Genomic DNA, 27,732 nt, shown 5'->3' on the forward strand with positions numbered 1-27,732 from the left:
GCTGTGTGGAATCTCACACCAAGGAATTAAACATTCCTTTTGTCCTCATACAGTGGTTCTAGACGAAGCTGTATGGGCAGGAAAGACAATGTCATACCGGGAAAATGTCTCTATTCCTGTTAGAACAAACCTCTGTCCTTTCACAATGGAAGCCAATGTAGTCAACTTTCCTCCAAGTTAACAGTTGGTCTTCTCCAAGAATGATGCCACATCAGCAAATCTGCACTGGTCTCCATTGCTGGAAGTTTTAACAATCTGCCACAGCCATAGCTAAGTGAGCCCCTTGAAAGTGGTTTTTTGACTTATTCCTGTGTCTGCTTTCAGTTGGGAGTTCAGCTGGGGAATCTCAGTTCTCCACACGATGCCTTGTCATCTGGGGCCTCTTTACGGGATCTTCCTCTCCAAGAGGATAGCCTTATAGCATGGAAGGTAGGTTTAAAAAGAACAAGTCCAACACTCAACTACTTATCAACCCACTCTTTTCATGATACTTTCAGTGCCCTGTTAGCCAAAGCAAGTCACATCAATGAGAATCAGCTTTTCCTCAAAGTAGGCGACAATGGGCCGATACAAACAAGTATATTAGACACACAAACATAAACATAAGTTCTCTCTTTTCCTCTTGATTTATTTGGCTGCATCATCAACCAAAACATCAAAACAAACAAAACAAATTTCTTTTTTCCACTTTGTGATTTGAGTATACTTCACTTTATTACAAAAGCACAGGCAATCTTTAGAAGTGACAAATACCCACCATTTACTTCAACGTGGATGGAACTGGAGGGTATTATGCTGAGTGAAGTAAGTCAATCAGAGAAGGACAAACATTATATGTTCTCATTCATTTGGGGAATATAAATAATAGTGAAAGGGAATATAAGGGAAGGGAGAAGAAATGAGTAGGAAATATCAGAAAGGGAGACAGAACGTAAAGACTCCTAACTCTGGGAAACGAACTAGGGGTGGTGGAAGGGGAGGAGGGCAGGGGGTGGGTGTGACTGGGTGACGGGCACTGAGGTGGGCACTTGACAGGATGAGCACTGGGTGTTATTCCGTATGTTGGCAAATTGAACACCAATAAAAAATAAATTTATTATTTTAAAAAAAAGCACAGGCAATGCATTGTGTTCATTCTGGGCTACTTAGAGCATGGCAGTTGGATGCGTCAAAAAATTAGGAAAACAGTTCCATTTACAGTAGAATTGGAAAGAACAAAATACTTAGGAAAAAATGTAACCAAGGGGTCAAATGACTCATACAGTGAAAACTATAATTGTTGCTAAAAGAAATGAAAGAAAACACATATTGGAAACCGGAAGTGTAAACCGGAAGATGTAGCATAGTTATGATGTCAATACTACCCAAAGCAATCCACAGATCTAATTCAATCCCTATTCAAACACCTGGCATCTTTTGCAGAAATAGAAAAAAATCGATAAAATTCAGATGGAATCTCTTGCGACCCCGATGGCCAAAATGAGCTTGAAAATGAGCAAAGTTGGAGACCTTATACTTTCTAATTTCAAAACTTCTTACAAAGCTACAGCCACCAAACAGTATGGCACTGGCATAAACAGACATTAGACCAATGGAATAGAATAGAATTCAGAAATAAACCCTTGTGTATATAGTTAAATGATTTTCAACAAGGGTTCCAAGTCCAAAAAGGACAGCCTTTTTCAGAAATGGTGTTGGGAAAACTGGATACTTTTATCTTATACCATATTTAAAAATTAACATAAGGGTCAAAGACAAATATAAGAGCTAGACTATAAAACTACTAGAAGAAAGCATCATGGAAAAGCTTCATGACATTGGATTTGGGAATGATTTCTTGGATGTGGACATGAATAGCACAGGCAACAACAACAACAACAACAACAAAAACCAAAGATAAATTAGACTACCTCAAAATTTAAAACTTCTGTGCATCAAAAACCAGAATCAATACAGTGAAAAGGCAAGCCATGGAATGGGAGAAAATATTTGCAAAGCATGTATCTGCTAAGAGACTAATATCTAGAATATATAAAGAATTCTTACATCTTAATAATAACCATAAACCATTTAAGAATCAGTAAAGGGCCTGAACTATATTTCTCCAAAGAGGACATACAAATGGCCACTGAACACATGAAAAGATGTTTCACATCTCTAATCATTAGATAAGTGCAAATCAGGGGCACTTGGGTGGCTCAGTTGGTTGAGCGTCTGCCTTCAGCTCAGGTCGTGATCCCAGGGTTCGGTTTGCCACCAGGAGTCGCTGTGTTGTTCTTTGCTTTGTGTACATAAATGTGTCTCTTGCTTAGATAGAATTCAGTTTCATCTAGAGCATAAACACCTTCAGTTTTAAGAGGAGCTGTATGTTCCCTCTTGCTCTGGAGACTCTGCTCATAGCCAGCAACCATGGCTTTGGGCCACAGCCTTCCACTTATTTGGCATTTCAGGAGTCCTGTTCCCAGCAGGCCACACTTATTTGTACCTCTTTGCTTTGTTTTGCTCTTCTCTTCTCTTTTTTCCTCTTTTCTCTTCTCCTCTCTTCTCTTCTCTGGCTGCATCTTTACTGGGTCCTGGTATACTTGTTTATAATGCACAGCTGACTTAATGTTTAAAGTCTAGAAAGGGGGGCACCTGGGTGGCTCAGTCTGCCTTCAGCTCAGGTCATGATCCTGGGATCCTGGGATTGAGCCCCACATCGAGTTCCCTGCAGGGAGCCTGCTTCTCCCTCTGCCTGTGTCTCTGCCCTTCTCTGTGTGTCTCTCATGAATAAATAAATAAATAAAATCTTAAAAAAAAAAGTCTGGAAAGGGATTCAGCTGGAGAAATTAAGCATTTGCTATTTACAAAGTAATGGGAAGCCTGGACGCAACCCCAGAAGATTCCGGTAGCCTGCATCATGTCCCTAGGCCACCTCTGATCTCAGGGGCAGCTATGGCAGATGGTTGGGTGAGTCCATCTCTGCCGGCGGTGGCCTCAAGCTGAGCCCCTGTACCTCTTGGAGTTTCTGGCTCCTCCAAAGTGTGTGGGTGTCCGTGCACCTGTTGAAAGCACAGCCCAGAAGTGCACAGATGTTCTTGTACCTGGTGACCACCCTCCAACAGGCAAGGGTGGGGGCCAAGGACAAATGGCCCAGCCACCAATTCTGGGAGGAAGTCGTGCACTGTTCAGGGGTACTGTCCCCTACAGCAGCAGCCTTGATAATGCACCCTTACTTTTTCCTCCTTCCCTCCTTCAGCTCCTGCATTCTGTGCTCACCTCCCACAGCAGGAGCTGCGAGCGCCCTGGTCACACCATCTCCCTGCCTGGAAGGTGCTCTGGGCCACTTGCATTAGCCACCCAGGGCCCGTGCCTGCAGAGGTGGGAGCGCTGACATCAGGCAGCCTGCAAGGCCCCTGAACAGGTGTGCCGAGGCCATCTCCCTCTTGGCAGGGTCCTCCGGGGGCAGCCCCCATCCAGGGACCGGGGGACACGTGCTCTAAAGACCTGGTAATTCTGACACACGTGAGATACAGCTGACGGGCTGCACCCGGTGACAGCCCACTTGTTAAACATTTATCAGTGAGGACTGGAGATGATGTGCTGGTGGGAAGGAATGCACCTGCTGACGCCATGCATCAGGCATTAAAAAAGCACGAGGGAGACCTTATGCCCTTTGGGATGGCTGGATTAAAAACAGAAACAAAACCAAAACCAAAAGCAGGGACACCTGGATGGCTCAGGTTAAGTGTCTGTCTTCAGCTCAGGTTATGATCCTAGAGTCCAGAAATCAAGCCCCACGTTGGGCTTCCTGCTCAGCAGGGAGTTTGCTTCTCCCTCTGCTCCCCCCTGTTCATGCCCCCCACCCCACTCTCTTGTTCTTGTACCTGGTGACCCCCTCCAACAGGCAAGGGTGGGAGCCAAGGACAAACGGCCCAGCCACCAATTCTGGGAAGAAGTCATGCGCTGCTCAGGGGTACCGGTACGTAAAATAAATTTATGTATTTATTTCAAATACCTAAATAAAATCTTAAAAAAAAACAGAAAATAACAAGTGTTGGCTGGGATGTGGAGAATTTGGAACCCTTGTGTACCACTGGTGGAAATGCAAAATGGTATAGTTGCCACGGAAAACAGTGTGACAGTTCCTCAGAAAGCTGAATATAGAATTGCCGTATCACACAGCAACTCCAGTTCTGGGTTCGTACCCCCAAAGAATTGAAAGCAGGCTCTTGAAGAGATATTTGTACACCTATGTTCCCAGAGGCATGGGTCACAATGGTAAACTAGGGATCCATCAACCAATGAATGAATGAACAGAATGTACAATGGGACATCATTCTGCCCGAAAAAGAAAGGAAATTCTGACACAGGCTACCACTTGGATGAACCTTGAGGACATTGTGTTAGGGGAAATAAGCCGGTCACAGAAAGTCCATTTACATGAGGCACCCAGCGTGTCAAGTTCACAGAGACAAGAAGAAAAGTGTTGTTTGCCAGGGGCTGAGGGCAGGTGGAAATGGGAAATTGTTGCTTAGCAGGTCTAAAGTTTTGCTTTTGCAAGATGAAAAAGTTCTGGAAATCTGTTTAACATTCTGAATGTATTCAACACCACTAAATGGTACACTTCCAAGTGGTTCACAAAGGGACGCCTGGTGGCTCAGCGGTTGAGTGTCTCTGCCTTTGGCTCAGGGCGTGATCCCCGGGTCCTGGGATCGAGTCCCCCATTGGGATCCCCGCAGGGAACCTGCTTCTCCCTCTGCCTCTGTCTCTGTCTCTCTCTGTCTCTCATGAATAAATAAATAAAATCTTTTAAAAAACCACAAGTGGTTCAGAAGATAAATTTTATGTGATGTGGGTTTTACCATGATTTTTTCAACATGTGGAAGTAATCATAACTGTAAAGACAATGGGATAGAATGGCTATCATTAAGCTCTTTTTGTGCTAGGAAAAGATAACAAAAGGCTGAAAGTAATGACCAGATCATTGAAATCTAAGTGTGAAAGCCAGAGTCTTACAGGGAAATGCTCATGTGCATTGGAGGTCAGAGAATGCTGAGATCCAGGTTCCAGAATTAATCATCTGAACCCAAAGAACTCTAAACTTCCAAGTGAGGCAGGCCGGCTCTTCAAAGTCAAGGCCTTGGTTGGGAAGGCACAGGACTCTGACATATGGGATGGGATACCTGTGTTGATGCCTCCTCTCCCGCCTTGAGTTTCCAGCTTTCTCCAAGCCCACAGAAGTGGCCCATTCCTCCATATTAAGAGCCAGCCCTGTTCCCCATCTTTGCCCTACCCCTTGCTGGAAGACAGTGTGGAGGCCTCTTCCCTTAGAAACCTGTGCGTCCCCACTCCAGGGATGTGCTCCACCTCCCCTCCTGGCCACCAGGTGTATAACTAGATTTAAGCTGAAGCATAACCCAGCAGAGGTCATGCTGGGTCTTGGGAGAGAAGAAAGAGCTCGAATTCCATCAAGGCCATACAACTAGCCAGCCTGTGCCAGCAAGCGTCAGGGAGTAGGTATAGGACTGGAGTATGAGGGTGGTTGATCAAGGGAGCCAGAACAATATTGTGGATAAGGGAGAGTTGACTCAAGAACCCTGCTCAGAGATACAGGATTTTTTTAAAAGATTTTATTTATTTATTCGTGAGAGACACACAGAGAGACAGAGACAGGCAGAGAGAGAAGGGGGTCCCTGTGGGGATCCCAATAGGGGACTGGATCCCAGAACCCCAGATCATGCCCTGATACCTCAGATCCACCCAGATGCCCTAAGATAAAGGATTTAGCCTGCTGGGAAGGACCCCAGGGGATGGTGTCACTCACTACAAGGATGATAGAGGGGATTGAACTGTGCCCACCCCACAAAGATACAACTGCACTTTAATCCCCAGAACCTGTGAATGTGACCATATTTGTCAAAAGGGTCTTTGCAGAAGTAATTAAGTTACACATCTGAATACGACAGCATCCTGGCTCCAAAGAACAGTGAGCTGGTGCTTCCCATTATATCCCCCCTTTCATTAACCTGGTCTGGCTTCTGAAGAAGCCAGGCAGGTCCTGGAGGGACCAGTAAACTACTATAACTCACGCACTCACTCACCCAAATTGGGCCAGATAGGGTATCCTTGCCAGGGCAAATTCACCCAGCCTCTGGACACGGAACGCAACCACTGGTTTGGCAAATGTGTCCTTTTCATTCCGTGTCAGAAAGCAGATCAGAAACAATTTTCGTTTGTTTTATATATTTTTAAGATTTTATTTATTCATGAGAGACACACAGAGAGGCAGAGACACAGGCAGAGGGAGAAACAGGCTCCACGCAGGGAGCCCGACGTGGGACTCGATCCCAGGACCCCAGGATCACGCCCTGAGCTGAAGGCAGACGCTCAAGTGCGCCCCAACAGTTTTCATTTGTATTTTTATTTACATATTATATATTTCCGTGCAGTCGGCAATACACAGTTTTGCCCTGGGGCTGTATTAACGATGCCTGCAGAGATGTGAGCCCTGGTGACATCATACAGAACATCACATTGATTCACTGAGTCATAACGTCTCCTAGGGATTACTGAGTGTCTGACTTTCCGTCCTGGGATCAGAGTCACCGCACTCTGGACCAGGGGATCTACTTGATACTGAATGAAGTAAGCAGGCCCCATAACTATGGGATCTGCCGGTGTGTATGTCACCCAATCTGCTGACCTGACGGAAGGCTGGAATCAACTGGGATACAGCTAGGACTCCACTGTCACAGCTGGTGACATCCTGCAGGGGCTTCCACACGTGGAATATAGTTTGGCCTTTATCTGGGTCCAAAGCACTTCAATTACATTGAGGCAGAAACAGGAGGCTGGAGTGTCCCTCTACTATTTCCAATTTGTTAGTTTGTGGCAGTGATCCCAAAAGACCTCCCAGCAGAAAAGCAAAAGCAGAGAGCAAGTCCATGAATGGAAAGCAAATCATTGCAATTCACAGATGAGCCTGCAGATGGTGGTCTATTACTGCTTTTTTTTTTTCTCCGTTTTTACCCTTTGCTTTTCATCATTTAAAAAAATACCTATCTGGTTATTATAAACTCCAGTGAAGAAAGGCTTCAATCACTGACTCTCAAAAAGCTTGGAGCTGATTTTGTGCTCATACTGCCTGATGTGCAATCTTCCTTCAAAAAAAAAAAAAAAAAAAAAAACCTCTGTCACTAAAAAAACAGATCATAGAGGGGTGCCTGGGGGGCTCAGGGGGTTAAGAATCTGACTCTTAGTTTTGGCTCAGGTCATGATCTCAGGGTCGTGAGACTGAGTCCTGCCTGGGGCTCCACGCTGAGTGTGGAGTGAGCTTGAGATCTCTCTCTCCCTCTGCCCATCCCCACTGCTCACGCATGCACGCAGACGTGCACACACTCTCTCTCAAAACGAACGAACAAACAGACACAAAACACCAATAAAACAGATCACAGAATGGTAGACATTAATGAAATTCAGGAAGCCTTTTTCTGCCTATCATTTTTAGATAAGGAGCTTATTTCCCCAAAATATCACATCCAGTAATTGTCAGAGCCTAGACTGTGCTCCTAACCTTCAGTCCAAACCTATGGTTTGCTCTATTACCCCATTATTGCCTTCTCATGGGATAGCATAAATATTATTTCAAGAATTTTTATTTTATTTATTTATTTTTTATTTATTTATTTATTTTTATTTCGAGAATTTGAGAACACCCCTCTTGGAGATACTTTTTAAGCCTAGGCTGGCAATAATTGCCAACTCTTGGATGGGCAGTAGGCTGTGCAAACAACACATGGAAATATCATTGCCTGATTACAGAGAAGCTAAAATGCCACAAGCCTACAGACTCAGATTAAATATGGAATAAAAATTTCAGGAAATTTACAACCAAGAAGTGGAAAGGAGGATTATGGGATGTGTAAAGGTGGTGGTGGTGGCACGAATGTTGTATCTTTTGCTTCCTGCAGAATTGTTCATGCTTCTGGGAAAATAACAGCTACAATTAATCTCATCCATTAGCAGAGTGGACCGTGAAATGTATAATGTGGTTTCAGGGGCACTGGAAAGTCTTCCGGAATCATTAGATCTTAAACTGAATAGAAGTTCTTACATCCATCCTAGTACCATTAAGGCTCATCACCATGCAGGATAAGCGTACCAGGTGGGGAGCACTGAGATGTGACCCTAAGGCAGAGATTCTTGTATATTTTATGTATAAGAACAGTTGATGCTCTTACAAATTATTAAGCACACCAAGAGCTTTTTTTTTTTTTTTTTTTTGAGATTTTTATTTATTTGAGGGAGAAAGACAGGGAGCACAAGCAGGGGGAGGGGCAGAGGGAAAGGGAAAAGCAGGCTCTGTGCTGAGCAGGGAGCTGGAGGTGGGGCTTGATCCCAGGACCCTGAGATCATGACCTGAGCTGAAGGCAGACCCTTAACCAACTGAGCCACCCAGGCGCCCCACCCCAAAGAGCTTTTGTTTATGTGGGTTACATCCATTTATATCTACCATAGTGGACATTAAGAGAAGGCTTTTAAAAATATAAGAATACTCAAGTACATACTATATTTGTCATAGGAAAATGACATTATGTCCTGTAGCTTCTCAAAAAAAATCTACCATATTCACACGAAAGAGAGCGAGAATGTGAGAGAATGAGTCTAAATGGCAAATAAAGTCATAGCATTATTATGGGAAATGTTAGACTTCATGGATCTCTCTAAAAGCATTTTACAGACCTCCTTAGTGTCAGAAATCGAATTAAAATCATTTTGGCTAAAAAAAGAAATTCATTTTGGCTGCATGGTATGGAAACAAGTCTAAAGGCTTTCAGTAAGCCTGAAGAATTTTAAAATTCTGTTTAAAAAGATTACATTACAATGGGAATAAAACACCTTTCTAACGGAGTGATGGCCCACACCACCCTCACTAGCATTGCCAAAAATGAAACAGACTTTAAGTCCCTGCAGGTGGCATCCAGGGAGAGATGTAAGATTGCTGGTGTCACAGGCCTGCCAAAAATGTTTAAATAGGTTCCAGTCATGAAGAAACAATCAGATGTAACCTGATTGCAGGACATTCTACAAGACAACTGACCTGAATTAATTAATTTATTGATTACATGGTACCTAAGATCTTTACTCATTTATTGAGAGGAGTTTGTAGCCTGAATTCTTTAAAAAAAAAAATCAATGTCCCCTGGGGGCACCTGGTTGGCGCAGTTGGTGGAGTATGTGCCTCTTAATCTTGGGGTTGTGGGTTCGGGAAGAATTACTTAAAAAAAAAAATCAGTGTCACTCAAGACAAAGAGGAAGGGCGTGGGACAAAACTATTCTGGTTTGGGGGAAACTGGACCACCAAATGTAATGTCTGAGCCTTGATTGGATCCGGGGGTGCTGGGGTACAGTCCTGCCCCATATCCCCAAAATGCTTATAAAGGACTTTTGGAGACAATTGGAAACATTTTAACATGTTTTGTGCACTTTTTTAAAGTTTTTTTTGAAGATTTTATTTATTTATTCATGAGAGACACACAGAGAGAGGCAGAGACACAGGCAGAGGGAGAAGCAGGCTCCCTGCAAGAAGCCTGATGCAGGACTCGATCTCAGGACCCTGGGATCACGCCCTGGGCCAAAGGCAGACGCTCAACCACTGAGCCACCCAGGCCTCCCTGTTCTGTGTATTAGATGATATATATTATGGTATCAACGTTAAGTTTCTTGTGATAATGGTAGTATGGTTCGTAGGAGAACGACTGTCCTCGGGAGGTAGATGGAAGTATTTGAAAGTGAAATGTCATCATATCTGTAACAGTTTCAAACCCTTCAGAGAAGAAAAGGCTGTGGCTAGGTACAGACGTAGCTACCTAGCATGTGTCTAAGAGAGACAGAAAAAGAGCAAACCAGTAGGACAAGTTGTTAACTGGTGAACTTGGATGAAGGGCAAATAGTAGAAATACAGGGAAGAATGTGACCAGTTTGTATGAAAGGGCTGTCCCTTAAACATCTGGAAAAAAGATGCTCAGTGTCACTCATAGTAAGATAAATGTGCACTAAAGCTGCTCCAAGATCGAATTTCTCATCTATCAGATTGGCAAAAACCCAAAAGTCTGGTAACTTATGGTGACACTGTAATGTCTGTTCGGTGACTCTGTGGGGGAAAGTGACCATTTAAACCTCGCTGGAGAAATATTTACTGGTGTGACTCCTAAGGAGGGCAAGAAGGCGGGATCTATCAAAATTGTAAGTGTAGAGGCACCCGGGTGGATGAGTTGGTTAAGCATCCGACTCTTGATTTTGGCTCAGGTCGTGATCTCAGGGGCATGAGCTAGAGCCCTGTGATGGGCTCCACGTCAGATTCCCTCTCTCTGGCCCTCTTCCTCTGTCCCTCCCCCTGCTCTCTCTAAAATCAATAAATAAATCTCTAAAAAGTTATCTCCCAGAGACATCATTAGTGAAAAAAAGGCAAGGTACAAAATTCTCTGTGTAATATGCTTTTATGTAGAAAAAGGGGGGGTATAAAATAAATATATAAACATATGCTAATATTTGTTTACATCTTTTTTTTTTTAATTTTTATGATAGTCACACAGAGAGAGAGGCAGAGACATAGGCAGAGGGAAAAGCAGGCTCCATGCACCAGAAGCCCTACATGGGATTCGATCCTGGGTCTCCAGGATTGCGCCCTGGGCCAAAGGCAGGCACTAAACCACTGCACCACCCAGGGATTCCATGTTTACATCTAATTTAGGAAGGATACTTATGCTTACATTGGAGGAAGTTGAACAGATGAGAAGTGAAGGAATTTTTTCTATCATGTATCTTTTTAGTACAGTTTTTTTTTTAAGTACGACTGTATTACCTACCAAAAAACCCCATAAAACCATTTTTTAAAAAATACATACTTATCAAAAAAACATCTAAAATATCATCATATATAACATTATAGAGAACTACTATGTAATAGTTGTGTGGGTGTAATTCCAGACTAATGATGTAGATACCCCCAGCCGCTACCCACCAAGGCCACAAATACACACACACTGTGAGAAGAGATTTCTACACACACACACACACACACACACACACACACCATATAAATACAGATATAGATATGTGTTTCCATCTATATCAGTCCATAAAAATCTGCCTCATTTTTTCTTAAATTTGGCTGCTTGGGATTCCATTGAATAGGTATGTCATAACTTACTTAATATTTGCCCTATTAATGAATACTTGATTATGGAGCTTTTATTTGATTTTGCTCTTACAAATGATTATCCGTGGCAGTGTTATGGTTAACTCTGCAGTTTCTGGAGCCAGAGTGCTGGGCTTTAAATCCTGAAACCATGAATGGATAAAGAAGCTGTGGTCTATGTATACAATGGAATATTACTCAGCCATTAGAAATTACAAATACCCACCATTTGCTTCAACGTGGATGGAACTGGAGGGTATTATGCTGAGTGAAATAAGTCAATCGGAGAAGGACAAACATATGTTCTCATTCATTTAGGGAATATAAATAATAGTGAAAGGGAATAGAAGGGAAGGGAGAAGAAATGTGTGGGAAATACCAGAAAGGGAGAGAGAACATAAAGACTCCTAACTCTGGGAAATGAACTGGGGGTGGTGGAAGGGGAGGAGGGCGTGGGGTGGGGGTGAGGAGGGCACTGAGGGGGGCACTTGACGGGATGAGCACTGGGTGTTTTTCCGTATGTTGGTAAATTGAACACCAATAAAAAATAAATTTATTATATAAAAAATAAAGCCAGACAACCTCTGAACCACCCAGAAAAATAAATAAATAAATAAATAAATAAATAAATAAATAAATAAATAAATAAATAAATCCTGAAACCATTATCTACTAGCAATGCAACCGACCAAGTCCCTCCCCAGGTCTAAGTTTCCCCTTCTGTATAATGGCTAAAATAAAAAACATCTTTCCTCATTGAAAGGAGAAAGTAAATGCTGGGTGAAAACCACAACTATCTTACATTTTTTCCCCCGAATCAATCAACAAACTGTTTTACTCCTTTCCTTATCTAGCTCATTCTTTCACAGATTGCCTTATATAGTTGAGGATCTCTTCTTAGACTCTGTTTATTCTTTTATGTTTCTGAGCTAATACCACTTATTTTGAGTTGCTGTAGATTTATAGCACGTTTTGGCATTCTGGTAGGGAATGTCCTTCTTATCCTTTTTTGGGTTTTTCTTGTCTTTTTTATGCAACTACTCTTCAAGATAAAATTCGAAATTAACTTGCTGTGTTCTTTAAAACTCTCGATGAGAATTTTTTTTTTTTTTTTTGAGAGAGAAGGTGACCCTGTGGGTGCAAGAAAACAGCAGTGGCGGGTGGAATGGGGGCAGAGGGAGAGAGAATCTTAAGCAGACTGAACACTCAGTGCGGAGCTCCAGTGGGGCTCGATCTCACGACCCCAAGGTCATGACGTGAGCTGAAATCAGGAGTCAGATGCTTAACCAACTGAGCCACTCAGGCGCCCCTCAATGGGATTTTTAAAATTCAGTATTACATTGAATGCATGGTTTAATTCAGAAAGATTATTGAATCTTCTCACTGTGAAACATAGTATGTCTCTCTACTTGCTCAGAGCTTTTAAAAGAAAACCACAGGCTCAGATAACTTGATTCTTGTTACATATGGGCTGACAGATAAGATAATATTTTAGGGGATTATGGCCCATATGTGTGTAAACACTGGTGAGTTTATCAGTGTTTGTTTGTTTGAAGAGATTTTTAATAAAAGAATGATCAAATCTGAGATGATACAAAGAAATGAAAACTGGAGGCTAAGAGTTGCATGAGGGACCACCCATCCCATAATTTTTCTAGTTCATGACTTTGTAAAAAAGAAATTGCCTTTGAAATTGATCAGTTTTTTTTTTTCAAAAAGTTCATTAATGTAACACAGATGGGTCACCATTATCATGCATGTGAGCATGTAGTTCACATTTACATCTCTTAAAAATAAAAACGTAAGAAAAACTGGATTGGTTTTCTCCAAAGCCTTCAGAATTCCACTTGGTTTTCTCCTTGCCTAGAAAATACAATGGAGGGATCCCTGGGTGGCGCAGCAGTTTAGCGCCTGCCTTTGGCCCAGGGCGCGATCCTGGAGACCCGGGATCGAATCCCACGTCGGGCTCCTGGTGCATGGAGCCTGCTTCTCCCTCTGCCTATGTCTCTGCCTCTCTCTCTCTCTCTCTGTGACTACCATAAATAAATAAAAAATATTTTAAAAAAAAGTTTAAAAAAAGAAAATACAATGGACCCTTGAACCACACGAGTTTGGACTGCACAGGTCCACTTATATGTGGGGGTGGTCCCCATAAACTCAGTCCCATACTGTAAATGTATTTTCTCTTCCTTATGATTTTCTAAATAACATTCCTCCCCCACCCCATGGCTTACTTTACTGTAAAAACACAGAGCAAAACACATGTGATGTGCAAAATGGTGTTAATCAACTGTTTGTGTGATGGGTACATCTTCCAGTCAATAGTAGGCTATCAGGAGTTAAGTTTGGGGAGAATCAAAAGTTAGATTTTTTGACAACACAGGGTTTGCTCACCTCCCACTCCCATGTTGTTCAAGGCTCGGCTATAAAATATAAACAATCACTATTCTACTTTTTATGATGGCAGTAAAATGTTGGAAAACATGAATCACTCCGGAAAAGAAGGTCTTTTTAAAGACCAACATAAAAATACTGCAAGGACCAAATAGTTCTTATGATTCAAAGTAATTGCACCAATGAGGAAACCAGCCCCGTTAGGCCACAGTTGCTTGCTTGTACCCTCAAGGAAAAGACCGAAGTTAAGTACTCACCTAACATAAAGTCAAGGTCTTTCAAAAGACACGGAAGAGGTGGGGAAAATCCACATTTTTTATGAGCCACCTGAAAACTGTGAGTTCAGGGACAAGAATGATAGCATTGTTAGAGTTTGAGTCGGTGTTTGGAAGCGCGTTGCCAATGCTTTTTTTTTTAATAATAAATTTATTTTTTATTGGTGTTCAATTTGCCAACATACAGAATAACACCCAGTGCTCATCCCGTCAAGTGCCCCCCTCAGTGCCCGTCACCCATTCACCCCCACCCCCCACCCTCCTCCCCTTCCACCACCCCTAGTTCGTTTCCCAGAGTTAGGAGTCTTCATGTTCTGTCTCCCTTTCTGATATTTCCTACCCATTTCTTCTCCCTTCCCTTCTATTCCCTTTCACTATTATTTATATTCCCCAAATGGATGAGACCATATAATGCCAATGCTTTCTGAAAATGTCTGCTGAGCCACATGCAGGCCCTGTCTCTGGGCAACTTCTGGAGTCCCCACAGCCTTTTCCAAGTACCTGGTTAGTTAGAAGTGCTCTAAATTGATCTCTCTTGGTGTAGATGTAACATTTTCTCTGTCTTGGTTTTATTCTTGGTGTGAAAAGACAAGGCATGTGAAAAATTGTAAGAGTTTAATTTGAGCAAAAAACAATTGGAAGCAGGCAGCACCAAAGTGGACATAGTTAGGGATGCTCCACAGGCAGGGGCTAAGGTAAAAGCCTTTTAGGGAGAAGAGGCAAAAACAAAGCAAGGAAATGATTTGACTGGCCATAGCTTAGGCGGTTGCATTAATGGAGAAAGCCCAGGTGGCGGCTTGGGATTGGCTGTCCCTAAATTCTGATTTTTTTTTTTAAGGATTTTATTTATTTATTCATGAGAGACAGAGAGAGAGAGAGAGAGAGGCAGAGACATAGGTGGAGGGAGAAGCAGGCTCCATGCAGGGAGATGTGGGACTGGATCCCGGGACTCCAGGATCATGCCCTGGGCTGAAGGCAGACGCTAAACCACTGAGCCACCCGGGCTGCCCCCTAAATTCTGATTTCTTAACCTTGAGACATTTCAGACTTAGGTCTGGGTTTCCTCAGGGATGCTAAGGCATTAAAGCCAACAAAGTCTAATGGCTTTGTTGTTCAATTTACTGTCGGAGCACTTGAAAATAGTGGCATGCTCTCAGCAAGGAATTTTGGATTGCCCTGGTCCATCATCAAGGGATGATTCAAGGGATTACTTAGATAACTTTTGTACTTCAAATTTTAAAGTGTGTCAGCAGTACGTTCCTTTATAATCTCCATCCTGTCATCTTTACCATCAGTAAGCAGTTCTCAAGGCTTAGTACAATGGATTCTATTTCCCTGAGCAATAGAGCAGGCAAAGAAATATAAATTATGGTTGTTACACTTAAGAGATTCAGATTTACTTACAGAGGTAGAGATTCCTCATAAAGATTTACCAACAGATTTTTTTTTCCCCAAAAAAGGATACACTAACAGAGAAGAAAACCCATGAAAGTACCCTACAGGGTAGAGTCACCAGGTGCCAGAGGACACCACCATTTTGGGGGTGGTATTGAGGGGAAGGCTGTTAATAGAACGGGTGGGTTTGTTGTTGTTGTTTGTTTTGAGGGAGAGAGAGCACGTGTGCATGAAGAGCCTGGAGCCCTGCTCGGGCTCAATCTCACGAGTTGAGATCATGAGATCATGAGATCATGACCTGCGCTGAAATCAAGAGTCCAGTGCTTCACTCACTGAGCCACTCAGGCACCTCCTTGCAGGTGGGTCTTGAGATGAACCAGAAGGAAGGGTAGGATGGCATTCCAGGCAGAAAGTAGGTGATCCAGGCAGGGGGAGGTGGTATGAGTGTGGCAGGGAGATGTTAAAAGTAAAGGCTTCAGGGGATCCCTGGGTGGCACAGCGGTTTGGCGCCTGCCTTTGGCCCAGGGCGCGATCCTGGAGACCCGGGATCAAGTCCCACGTCAGGCTCCTGGTGCATGGAGCCTGCTTCTCCCTCTGCCTGTGTCTCTGCCTCTCTCTCTCTCTCTGTGACTATCATAAATAAAAAAAAAAAAAAAAAAAAAAAAAAAAAATAAAAGTAAAGGCTTCAAATTCATAGAGATAGAAAATAGATGCAGATGCAATGAAATGCCGGGACACCTGCACCCCGATGTTTCTAGCAGCAGTGGCCACAATAGCCAAACTGTGGAAGGAGCCTCGGTGTCCATCGAAAGATGATGGATAAAGAAGCTGTGGTCTATGTATACAATGGAATATTCCTCAGCCATTAGAAACGACAAATACCCACCATTTGCTTCGACGTGGATGGACCTGGAGGGTATTATGCTGAGTGAAATAAGTCAATCGGAGAAGGACAAACATTATATGTTCTCATTCATTTGGGGAATATAAATAATAGTGAAAGGGAATAGAAGGGAAAGGAAAAGAAATGGGTAGGAAATATCAGAAAGGGAGACAGAACATAAAGACTCCTAACTCTGGGAAATGAACTAGGGGTGGTGGAAGGGGAGGAGTGTGGGGGGTGGGGGTGACTGGGTGACGGGCACTGAGGGGGACACTTGACGGGATGAGCACTGGGTGTTATTGAACACCAATAAAAAATAAATTTATTATTAAAAAAAAAAAGAAAATAGAATTGTGGTCACCAGGCAATGGATGGAGGAGGCTATGGGGATTTAGTATTTAATGGGCACAGAGGCATGTTCTGTCTGGGAAGATGAGGAAATCCTGGAGGTGGGAGCTGGTGATGGTTGCACAACCATGTGAATATACTTAATGCCACTGAACTGTACAGTTAAAAATGATTAAAATGGGAGCACCTGGGTGGCTCAGTCAGTTAAGCATCTGCCTTCAGCTCAGGTCATGCTCCCGAGGTCTGGGGATCGAGTCCCACATTGGGATCCCTGCTCAGTGGGGAGTCTGCTTCTCCCTCTCCCTCTTCCCTTCCCCCCTCACTCGTTTTCACTCCTTCTCTCTCTCTCAAATATATAAATAAATAATATATTTTTAAAAATGATTAAAATGGTAAATTTTATGTTATTTATATTTTACCATGATAAAAAAATAGATAATTTTTTTTTCAAAAAGCAAAGTCTTAACAAATGAGAATATATAAGGCCAAGAGCTTTTGCAAATAGAAAATAAGTAGATCTTGCTGGAATCTTGAGGAGGTCCAATAACTATCTTATTCTTGTCTGAATTATGACCTCTGTGAATAATTACACAGGAGTGTAATTTTTTTTGACAGGAATGTAATTAAAATCTATCTCTATTTATCTGTTGATAAAATCCCTTCCCAATTATTTGATTTGGATTTTATGGGAGCTACTTAACAGCCCTATTAAGCTGTAGATAGCTGGCTGCAAAACAAAATAATTTTACAGACAGAATCATAGAATAATTATTGTGTCTTGCCTGCAGACATGAAAATTAATTCCGTCCAGTGCCCACTGTTGAAAAAAACAGTTTTACCTCCATGGGCACATTTTATTTAAATAACCCTAATCTATAAATGTTTCTCTATTTTCATTTTCCTTTGAATGGGTTGTAACACCTCACTAGCTGCTTCCTTAATGAGCTAAATAAAATCTTTAACTTAGGTTCATTTTCCTGTCTCTATGAGAATTGTGATTTTATCCTTTCTTTTGTGTTTTGAGATTATCCATTATCAGTATCTAGTGTAGTATGGGAACCGAGTGGACCTGCTAATTGAATTCATTAATTAAGTAAGCAGACAACTTTAGGCCAGGGCAAGGGCTTTGCTCAAGGCAGACAGAGGGCATGGAGCAGCAAAAACTCGCCAGGTCCAAAAGCAGATTTGCTTCGAAGAAAAGAGAGTGGTTGAGCCAAGTACGTCTAGTTCGTTCTATCTAAATTTGCTGATTGGATAAATTGCTTTTCTCCTAGTACAGAGGAGGAAAGGGACTCTAGCAACCCAGTTCCCTCCTCATGAAAGAAAAAACACAAGGCACCAGATATATGTTTCCTCCAATAAATCTATTTTGCCCCATGCAGGGTTTCCCAAAATATAGGGCACATGACCACATGGCACAGCTTCAGGTGGTATGGGTGTGTGGAACTAAATAACAAAAGAAAAAAGAAAAAAGAGGTATCTCTAACCAGAAACAAACTTTAGCAGGGGGCCTGGGTGGCTCAGTTGACTAAGCATCCAGCTCTTGGTTTTGGCTCAGGTCATGATCTCAGGGTCCTGGGATCGAGCCCCGCATAAGGCTCCACACTCAGCAAGGAGTCTGCTTGAGATTCTCTCTCTCTCCCTCTGCCCCTCCCCACACTCACACAGACACTCTCTCTCTCTGTCGAATAAATAAAGCTTTAAAAAAAAAGAAAAAGAAACAAACCTTAGCTTTTTGCTGCCATGCTTTTGACTCTAACAGTTGTGAATTTCCTTTTTTAGAATTTAATTTAATTTAATTTAATTTTAATTAATTAATTAATTAATTAATTTTTACAAAGAAAGCTGGTCTCACATTCAAAGCCTCTGGCAGGCAACAAACCCAGCTCAAGTTGTAAAATATTGACTTTATTTGTGTTGTGTTTGTTTTCCGTTGCCTGCTGTGCGTGGCAAATGAAATTGATTTTTCATTTTACAGTGAGGAATGCAAGGTTTCCTTTCATATTCATTTGCTTCAACGTGTGAGTCAGTGTTTGAAAAGTTATGAAGTAAAAGTACAGGTGGAACAGAGCTGTGGCCCAAAGCCAAAAGTACAGAGGTGGTGGGCAAATGGGAGGAAATGTTGGTTGGGGCGCCTGCTTAGTGAGAGATGGGAGCGGGAGATCATCCCCCTAGCCAGAGCAAGTAGGAGAGAACCAACTGTTGAGGATGGAAAACCCAAGGAAGTTTGTATTTTGCCACACGGGCTATGGAGTATTGTTGATTTTTGAGCGGGGGGTGGGGGGTGATATTGAAGAGTACTGATCTGACTGTGCAGTGTGAAATGAGCCAAGGCTTGTGGTTCTGTCCATTTGGGATGCTCATCCCTGTGGATTTGCGTGGCTATCTTGCTTCCTTCCCATGCGACTTTGCCGCAATGTCACCTTCTCGATGAGGTCCATCTTGACCACCTTACGAAATGGTAGCCTGCTCCTTCTACGGGGACATCCCCCTCAGTGTACTCAGTCTTGCCTTCCTCTCCATGGCCCTCGGCATCTCCTAAAGCACCACAACCTAGCTCTCTGTGTGTGTTGCTTGCTTTTTTCATCTCCCTTCTCCCCAAAAGTAAACTCCATGAGCCCAAGGATCTGCTCCGTGTCTGGCACATAGTAGGTCTTCAACAAACATTTGCTGTATGAATGAAGAGACACGTGCTGTGAGAGCAAGAGGAAGGTGGGAAGGATCCTGGTTTCAGAAGTGGCAGCAGAAGGGAAGAAGAGGGGAGCAGCTGGGGAAGATGGGCTGCGTGGGGAGTAGGCCCAGTACTTGGCAACTAACTGGAAGGAGGGAGCAAGTGGGGCCATGGATGATTGGGAAGGCCTAGGCCTCCGAGAGCTGGTGTGAGACTGTGATCGAGGGCACCGGGCAAGTGTGTGTGTGTGTGTGTGTGTGTGTGTGCGGGGGGCTGACCCAAAGGTCACAGTTTCACTCCTATCAAGCTTGCAAGGGTAGCCAGAAACCCCAGGGATGGTGTTCTGTCCAGGAATAGAATTAATTATAATTTAATTATAATAAAATCTTCCCCCAACCCAGAAAACCTTTCCACAAAGTTAGTAGGAAAGGAAAACACTCTTAGCATTGGCTACTTCAGCACATGTGTGTCCCCAAACCCACTGCGAGATTACAAGGACCCTTTTGTATCACCAAGCAGACAACCCATTGCATGCACGTTCTCAGGATAAACAGAGGTTAGTCCCCCAGGGAAAGGGCTGGACAGCAGCACTTGTTGCCCATAGTTTGTTTTAAATCCACCCCCCTCCACCCGGGCAGCTGGGGTGACTGTCTGGGAAGCATAACTGGCGTGACGTGACACAAAGGGAAAACAAGCTTCTCGTATGTTTAGGACTGGAGGTAGTTCTGCAACTTGGGGCCAGGAGCCCACTGATGTTAGGCTCCCACTGTCCAGTAGACTCTAAAAAGTAACTAGGAAAAAGAGAGAGGGGGTAGGAGGAGAGAGGGGCAAGGAACTGCACTCCAGCATCTCTCTGCTTAGCGATGCTTCGAAGCTGCATTAGCCACGAAGTGACGACTGTCGTGAAAATTGCAGGCCGCAGGCTCATTTGCAGGCTTCAGCTGAGTCTCTGTCATCTACTGCGACTCTGCATGGAGAAGGAGGAACTGGGAGAGGCACGTAAGTGATGGGGAGCCAACCCCCCAATCCTCATAGGGTCTCGATGGCACAAACATTCCTTTAATCTGCTTTATGCCGAACTAGCGGAACAGCATCAGTGGGCTCTCAGGAGGACTATCTTTGGGGGGGCCAGACACCTCTTTTTCCCAGAGCTTCCTTCTTTGTTTCTTTGGTTAGGAGTTTGTTATGACACAGGAAAGCTCTGTGTGTGTGTGTGCATGTGTGTGTGTTTGGAGGTGGAGTGGTGTTTGGGGGAGGGGGTATCTTTGTGCCGTGAGTCCTGATGGACAGTATCTGGTGACACGGGGTGTTGTGTGACAGAGGCAGGCTGTGGGGAGAGAGCAATTAGGAAGGAGAGTTGCAGATGGGCTCGATGGCAAGAGCCCCTTCAGCCTGTGGTATTGCCCATACCTACTGCATTAGAGCCCTGCCCCCCCAATTCAGGCCCAAAGTCAGAGAGGGGAGGTCTGGGATCCCTGCCTAACAGAGTGGTTCACCTTCTTCTTCTCTCTCTTTCTCTCTCTCTTTCTCTCTCTCTCTCTCTCTCTCTCCTATTTCTCATCATTCCGAGTCAGAGGGCAGGCTCCTGGCTGCATGAGGTCATCCTCTTTCCTGACTCCAATGCCATAGCGTATGTTTGCTCCATGCATTCAGAATAGGTTCTACTAAATGGAGACAAGGGGGATTTGGAAAAATCTTTCACATAAAATCTGGCTCTCCAGCCTGCTGTTTTGCTGCAAAATCCCATTTTGCGTGTCAGAAACTGGAAAATGCTTCATTATTTCTTTTTCTAATCCCTCAGGAACAGATGCTAGTCTAATACCAGGAAATGGGTGCCTTGGGTTGACAGGAGGAAAATAAATCATCTGCGCAGAAAGATAAAATAAATAAATAAATAAAACAACCAGAATACAATTAGAATCTTTTTAAACATTATCCTTGTTACAAGGATGCAAGGGATTATTGAATCAATGGGCTTTTCAGTGGATTGTTTTTAGAGGAATTGGCATTAAGCAAGTTCATCTAAACCTCTTTTAACTGCCTTGAATCTGGCATTTCTTTGCTCTGCGTGTGGGGGTGAGTTGTAACTTTTAGTCACTTACTTTTAAAAATATGATCAGGGGCGTCTGGGAGGCTCAGTCAGTTAAGACTCTGACTCTTGATTTCAGCTCAGGACCTGAACCTGGGGTCCTGGGATCAAGCCCCCCCCCAGTAGGGCTCCCTGCCCAGCTGGGGGTCTGCTTCTTTCCCTCGCCTCTGCCCCTCCCCGTCTCCCTGTTTGTGCATGCTCTCTCTCTTTCTCTGAAATAAATAAGTAAATCTTAAAAGAAAAATAAGTGGGTAACCCTAACTCACCAGATATTTGGAAAAATCTCTAACATAAAGATTGCTACAAAAGCAAATAAACCAATCCACTCATCTTTTCGAGGGAAGCTGTAAAAGCCACAAGTTAGTCCACAGCCAGTCAGCTCTGATTGGGGTTTGGGGAGAGGATGCCAGGGAATGGTAAAATGTGGTGCAGAATGAGGGCCCAAGGATTTACTGATATATCATTGACGTATAAGACTGTGTCATTTAACATGTACTAAGTGTCAATGTGATACACACTACAAGAGGATCATTGCACTAGCGTCAGCTGGCGCCTCCATCACGTCAGATAATTACCATTTCTTTTTTGGTGAGAACATTCCAGATCTATTCTCGTAGCAATTTTCAAGCATATAATTCAGTATTATTAACTGTAATCACCCTGCTTTTCATTAGCTCTCCAGAACTTACCTATCTCATAATTGGAAATATTTACCCTTTGTCCAACATCACCCTATTTCCTATACCCCCAACCCCTAGCAACCACCATTCTTTGTTTTTATGAATTTGGCTTGTTTAGATTCCACATATGAGTGAGATCATATAGTAGTCATCTTTCCCTGTCTGACTTATTTAACTCAGCATAATGCCCTCAAATTCCATCCATGTTGTTGCAAATGGCAGGATTTCCTTCTTTCTCGTGGCTGAGCAGTACTCATACACACCCACACATACACGTGCATATATATATATATATATATATACACATATATATATTTATATATATAACATTTTAAAAAGATCTTATTTATTTTAGAGAGGGAAAGAGGGGGAAGAGGAAAAGAGAGAGAGGGAAAATCTCAAGCAGACTCCCCGCTGAGCACAGAGCCCTAGGCAGGGCTCAATCCCAGGACCCTGAGATCATGATCTAAGCTGAAATCAAGAGTCAGACACTTAACTGACTGAATCACCCCGGCTCCCCTATGTAACATCTTTTTCATCCATTTATCCATCGATGGACCTTAAGCTATCTCCATATTTTAACTATTGTCAATAATACTGCCAGGAACGTGGGAATGCAGATATTTCTTTGAGATCCTGTTTCATTTCCTTTGGATATATACCTACAAGTGGGATTGGTGAATCATTTGGTAGTTTTATTTTTAATTTTTTGAAGCACCTCCATGCTATTCTCCACAGTGGCTGCACCAGTTTGCATTCCCACCAATAGTGCACAAGGATTCCCTTTTTTCCATATCCTCACCGACACCTGTCATTGCTTGTCTTTTTGATAATACTCATTCTAACAGGTGTGAGATGATATCTAGCAGTGGTTTGGATTTGCAATTCCCTGATGATTAGTGATATAGAGCACTTTTTTTGTAGCTGTTGACCATTTGCATACTTCTTTGGAAAAATGTATATTCTGTTCCTCTGTCCATTTTTAAAAAAAATTTTTAAAGAAGATTTTTTTTAAGATTTTATTTATTTATTCATGACAGACACAGAGACAGAGCGAGAGAGAGGCAGAGACACAGGCAGAGGGAGAAGCAGGCTCCATGCAGGGAGCCCGACGTGGAACTCGATCCCGGGTCTCCAGGATCAGGCCCTGGGCTTAATAAGGTGGCCCTAAACCGCTGAGCCACCCGGGGCCACCCCTAAATTTTTTTTTAAAGAGAGTGTGTGAGTAGGGCTGGGTGAGATGCAGATGGGAAGGGAGCAAGATCATCTTAAGCAGACTCCACACTCAGGGCAGACCCTGAGATCATGACCATGAGATCTCACAACCCTGAGATCATGATCTGAGCCGAAATCAGGAGTCAAACACTTAACCAACTGAGCCATCCAGGAGCCCCTTGATTTGGATAGTTCAAAATTTCCTTTTCCTGCCTAATTGCTCTGGCTAAGACTTCCAGTTCTTTGTTGGAGAGGAGTGATGAGAGTGGGCACCCTTGCTTGTTACTGATCTTCTGGAGGAAGCTTTCAATCTTTTACCATTGGGTGTGACATTAGCTGTGGGCTTATCGTATGTGGCCATTATTATGTTACCTTCCGTATATGCCCAATTTGCAGAGTATTTTTATCATGAAAGGATGTGATGTTTTTTCAGATTTACTGAGGTGATCATATAATTCTTATCCTTCATTTTGTCAATATGATGCATCACATATGTTGAACCATCCTTATAACCCAGGGGCAAATCCTACTTGATTATGATGTATGATCCTTTTCATGTGCTGCTAATTTGGTTTGCTAACATTTTGTTGAGAAATTTTGCATTTATATTCACCAGGGATAGTAGTCTGAGGTTATCTTGTAGTATCTCTGTTTGGTTCTGGTATTCGAGGTAATGCTGGCTTCATAAAATGGGCTTGGGAGTGTTCCCTCCTCTTCAATTGTTGCAACAGTTTGAGAAGGATTTGCATTTATATTTTAAATGTTTGATAAAATTCACCAGTGAAACTGCCTGGTCTCGGACTTTTCTTTGTTGGGAGGTTGATTTCTGATTCAGTCCTCTTACTCATTATTGGTTTCTTTTGATTTTCCATTTCTTTGTGATTCAATCTTGGTAAATTGTATGTTTCTTGGAATGTATCCATTTTTTATAGGTTATCCAATTTGTTAGCATATAATTGTCCATAGTAGTCTCTTGTGATCTTTTGTATTTCTGTAGTATCAGTGGTAATATTTTCTCTTTCATTTCTAATTTTATTTACTTGAGTGTGCTCTCCTTTTTTCTGTCTTGTTAAAGATTTCTCAATTTGTTCACCTTTTGGAAAAGCCAGTTCTTAGTTTTGTTGGTCTTTTTTATTGTTCTTCTGACCTCTATTTCATTTATTTCTGCTCTTTGTTATTTCTTTCCTTCTGTAAATTTTGGACTTAGTTTGGTCTTCTTCTTCTTCTTCTTCTTCTTCTTCTTCTTCTTCTTCTCTTCTTCTTCTTCTTCAATTTCTTGAGGTGTAAATTTATTTAGGTTGTTTATTTGAGATCTTTCTTTTTTCTTAGTGTATGCATTTATCACTAGAAATGTCCCTTTATAACTACTTTTTGCAGCACACCACATTTTGTGTTATATTTCCATTTTTGTCTGTTTCAAGAGATTTTGTAAATTTCCCTTTTGATTTTTTCTTTGACCCATTGGTTCAAGATTGTGTTATTTAATTTACACATATTTGTGAATTTTCTGATTTCCTTCCTTTATTGATTTCTAGTTTCATCCCATTGTGCTCAGAAGAGATACTTGGTATGATTTCAGTCTTCTTAAATATGCTAAGACTTGTTTTATGACCTGTAATATGGTCTGTACTGAAGAATCTTCCATATGGATTCAAGAAGAATGTGTATTCTGCTGATGTTGAATGGAATGTTCAGCACATACCTGTTAGATCCATTTGGTCTAAAGTGTGGTGCAAGTTCAGTATTTCCTTGTGGATTTTCTGTCTGGATGATCCATCCATTGTTGAAAGCAAGATATTGGGGTTCTCATCTTACACCTCTGGTTGAATTCATAGGTATCCAGGATGATTTGAAAGTTATCCAGCTAAATTTGGGGGAGTAGATGAAATGAAGCCCCCTATTCTTCTGCCATCTTGCCTCTTTCCCTATTCCTTGCAGCTTTGTGTGTCTACCCATTTGAAGAAGCAGTCATCTCCTCTAGACTTTATGGACTAATTTCAGTAAAAGAAGATTTTCATTTGTGGACATTGGCACACTGGAGTACACTGTGACCCCAAGTCTAGTTATGCAAGGAGACAAGTGCAGAGGCATGTGGGTGACTTGTGGAGTGTGAGGGCATGATGTCACCTCCACTCAGGCCCCTGGGATCCATAGCATTGAAAACTCTATGGTCCTTGGTAAGTGCTGTGTGTGTGTGTGTGTGTGTGTGTGTGTTGGAGGGGTGGATGGTCCTGCAGTGGTTGGAATGGCTGTTGGGGTCCTCAGGTAGAAACCAGGGCATGCAGTGATGGTGGCCAGAGCCAGTAGTAGGGACACACTCAATTGGAAGGTCTAGTTTCAGGTGCCTGTGTAGTGGCAGGGGCTGATTACAGATAGACACATAATGGTGAGGGCTGGTGCGGGCAGTGAAGGCCAGGCACACCTGCGAGTGCAGTGGCTCCTACAAGGGCTCTGGATCTCGGCACATACCACTGTGGCTGCCGAGTCTTGCTACCCATGAATAGCAGTGAAGGCTGGTGCTAGGAGTCAGGCCGGGGACACTCGGGTGCTTGGCTGAAGGGGCTAGTTGCGTGTGAACCAAGTGGTACAGGTTAAAGACAGAAGACAGAACCTGATTGGGGTCCATGAGAAGTGGTGGGGGTCCCGGCTATTGGGTGCGTTCTCCCAGGATTACACAGTCTAGTGAGGCTAGTACATGCAACGGGGGCTCCGTCAAGGGCTCCATCAAAGCCCGCCTCCAGCTGTGGTAGGAGGAGGGAGGGGTGGACAGAGACACGGGAGGCTGCACCAGCCGGTGAAATCTGCAGGGGTCCTCAGGCAGCTGTGCTGGCCACCGGTTATTTCTTCAATGGCCAGAAGCACTAGCTAGGACTGCACAGCGGGTCACTGCACCCAGTTGCTCCCACTGTGCAGCTGTTATTGGTACCCACCGCTTTTCTTCCTCGTTCCTAGCCATCTCTGTATGTCTCCGCTTGGCCACTCTGGGTAGGGTGAAATCAGAAGGGGACTGTCATGCAGTGCCCTAAAAGGCTGGGGAGGCTGGTCACTCACCTTGCTCTCCCTCTTCTGGTGAGGGAAACTCATTCTAACTCCTCCTTCACGGCACACTGAGCAACACCTACTGGGGTGGGGGTGGGGGGATGATGCAACTTAAAGGATGCTGTCTTCTTTTTTTTTTTAGGTTATTTTCAGGTTTTTTTATCCTATCATGTTGCTGAGGTTTCTTTTTTTTTTTTTTAATGTTAGACACAGTATTTTATTGTATTTATTTTTCTTAAATGGCGCTAAATGGATTCCAGGCTCTCTGTTTTTGTTTGTGGAAAGCTGTCTAACTGTTAATCTTTACGGGAGGCCAGAGGCAGGGTTCTCCTATGCCACTGTCTTGATGTCATTACTCCAAGGGGCATGTTTAAAACAGGACGAGTGGAGGCCCACAAGAAGAACCCTGTCCCAGGTCCAGAAGGTGAGTGGCCCCATCAAGAGGACCTTGTGCTGTCCTCCCTCGCGGTGGGTGCCTGGGTCCATAACACTCACAGACATCGGGTATGACACAGCAATGCAGAGATGCCCTGAAGTTGGATATAGCCTTCGTGCATCCTCAGAGGCACAAAATAACAACAAGAACGGCTTTGTCTCTCAGCAAGAGAAACAGAGACTGCAGATGGCCATGGGGAAGATTCCCAGGAGGAAGGCCCCGCGCATAGCTGGCAAGTGGGTTCCCCTGGACTGATGCCAGTAGCCCTGGGGACTAATAAATGGGTCCTAACAGGAATAGATACTTATCCTGGACTAGCTTTGCATACCCAATGCTAGATGCAAATGCTCAAAACACTATTAAAAATTTGGAACGGACAATAATGTATCAATTTGGGCGGCCAAATTACATTTCTTCAGACCAAGGGATGTACTTTAGGGCCCATAATGCCCAACAGTGCCTATTATCAAATGGACAAATCAGGTTGCACATCCTCCTTAGAGTAATAGTTTAATAGAGAATTGGAACATGTACTGTATAAAATGGTGTTGGGAACAGGGGAGATGAGGCGGGTAGAAGGAGGATGCTGGTACAGCTGTATAATTTTCCCCACCAGCTCAACTTTATTTTTTCCTACCTGACGCAGTGACCCCAGGACTAGGGATGCCACTGAAGGTATCGGAACCAAGGATGATTCTTTTTTTTTTTTTTTTTTAATGAGGTTATCTTTTTTTTTAATTTATTTTTTATTGGTGTTCGATTTGCCAACATATAGAATAACAACCAGTGCTCATCCCATCAAGTGTCCACCTCTGTGCCCATCACCCATTCACTCCCACCCCCCGCCCACCTCCCCTTCCACCACCCCTAGTTCATTTCCCAGAGTTAGAAGTCTTTCATGTTCTGTCTCCCTTTCTGATATTTCCCACTCATTTTTCTCCCGAGGATGATTCTTAAGCAAGAAACTGTAACTACACTTTTAAATCTTTACACCAGAATTCCTAAGGGCCTGGTAGGGTGGATTGGGCCATCACCCCGTCTGGCAGACTTGGGATTCACAGTGAATGCCTCTGTGTTGCCTAGTGGTGAGGACAGCCCTCTAGTTCTGCACCTGTGTCACCTACC

The sequence above is a fragment of the Canis lupus genome, chromosome 35 (assembly GCF_003254725.2).
Source record: "Canis lupus dingo isolate Sandy chromosome 35, ASM325472v2, whole genome shotgun sequence".
Lineage (NCBI taxonomy): Eukaryota > Metazoa > Chordata > Mammalia > Carnivora > Canidae > Canis > Canis lupus.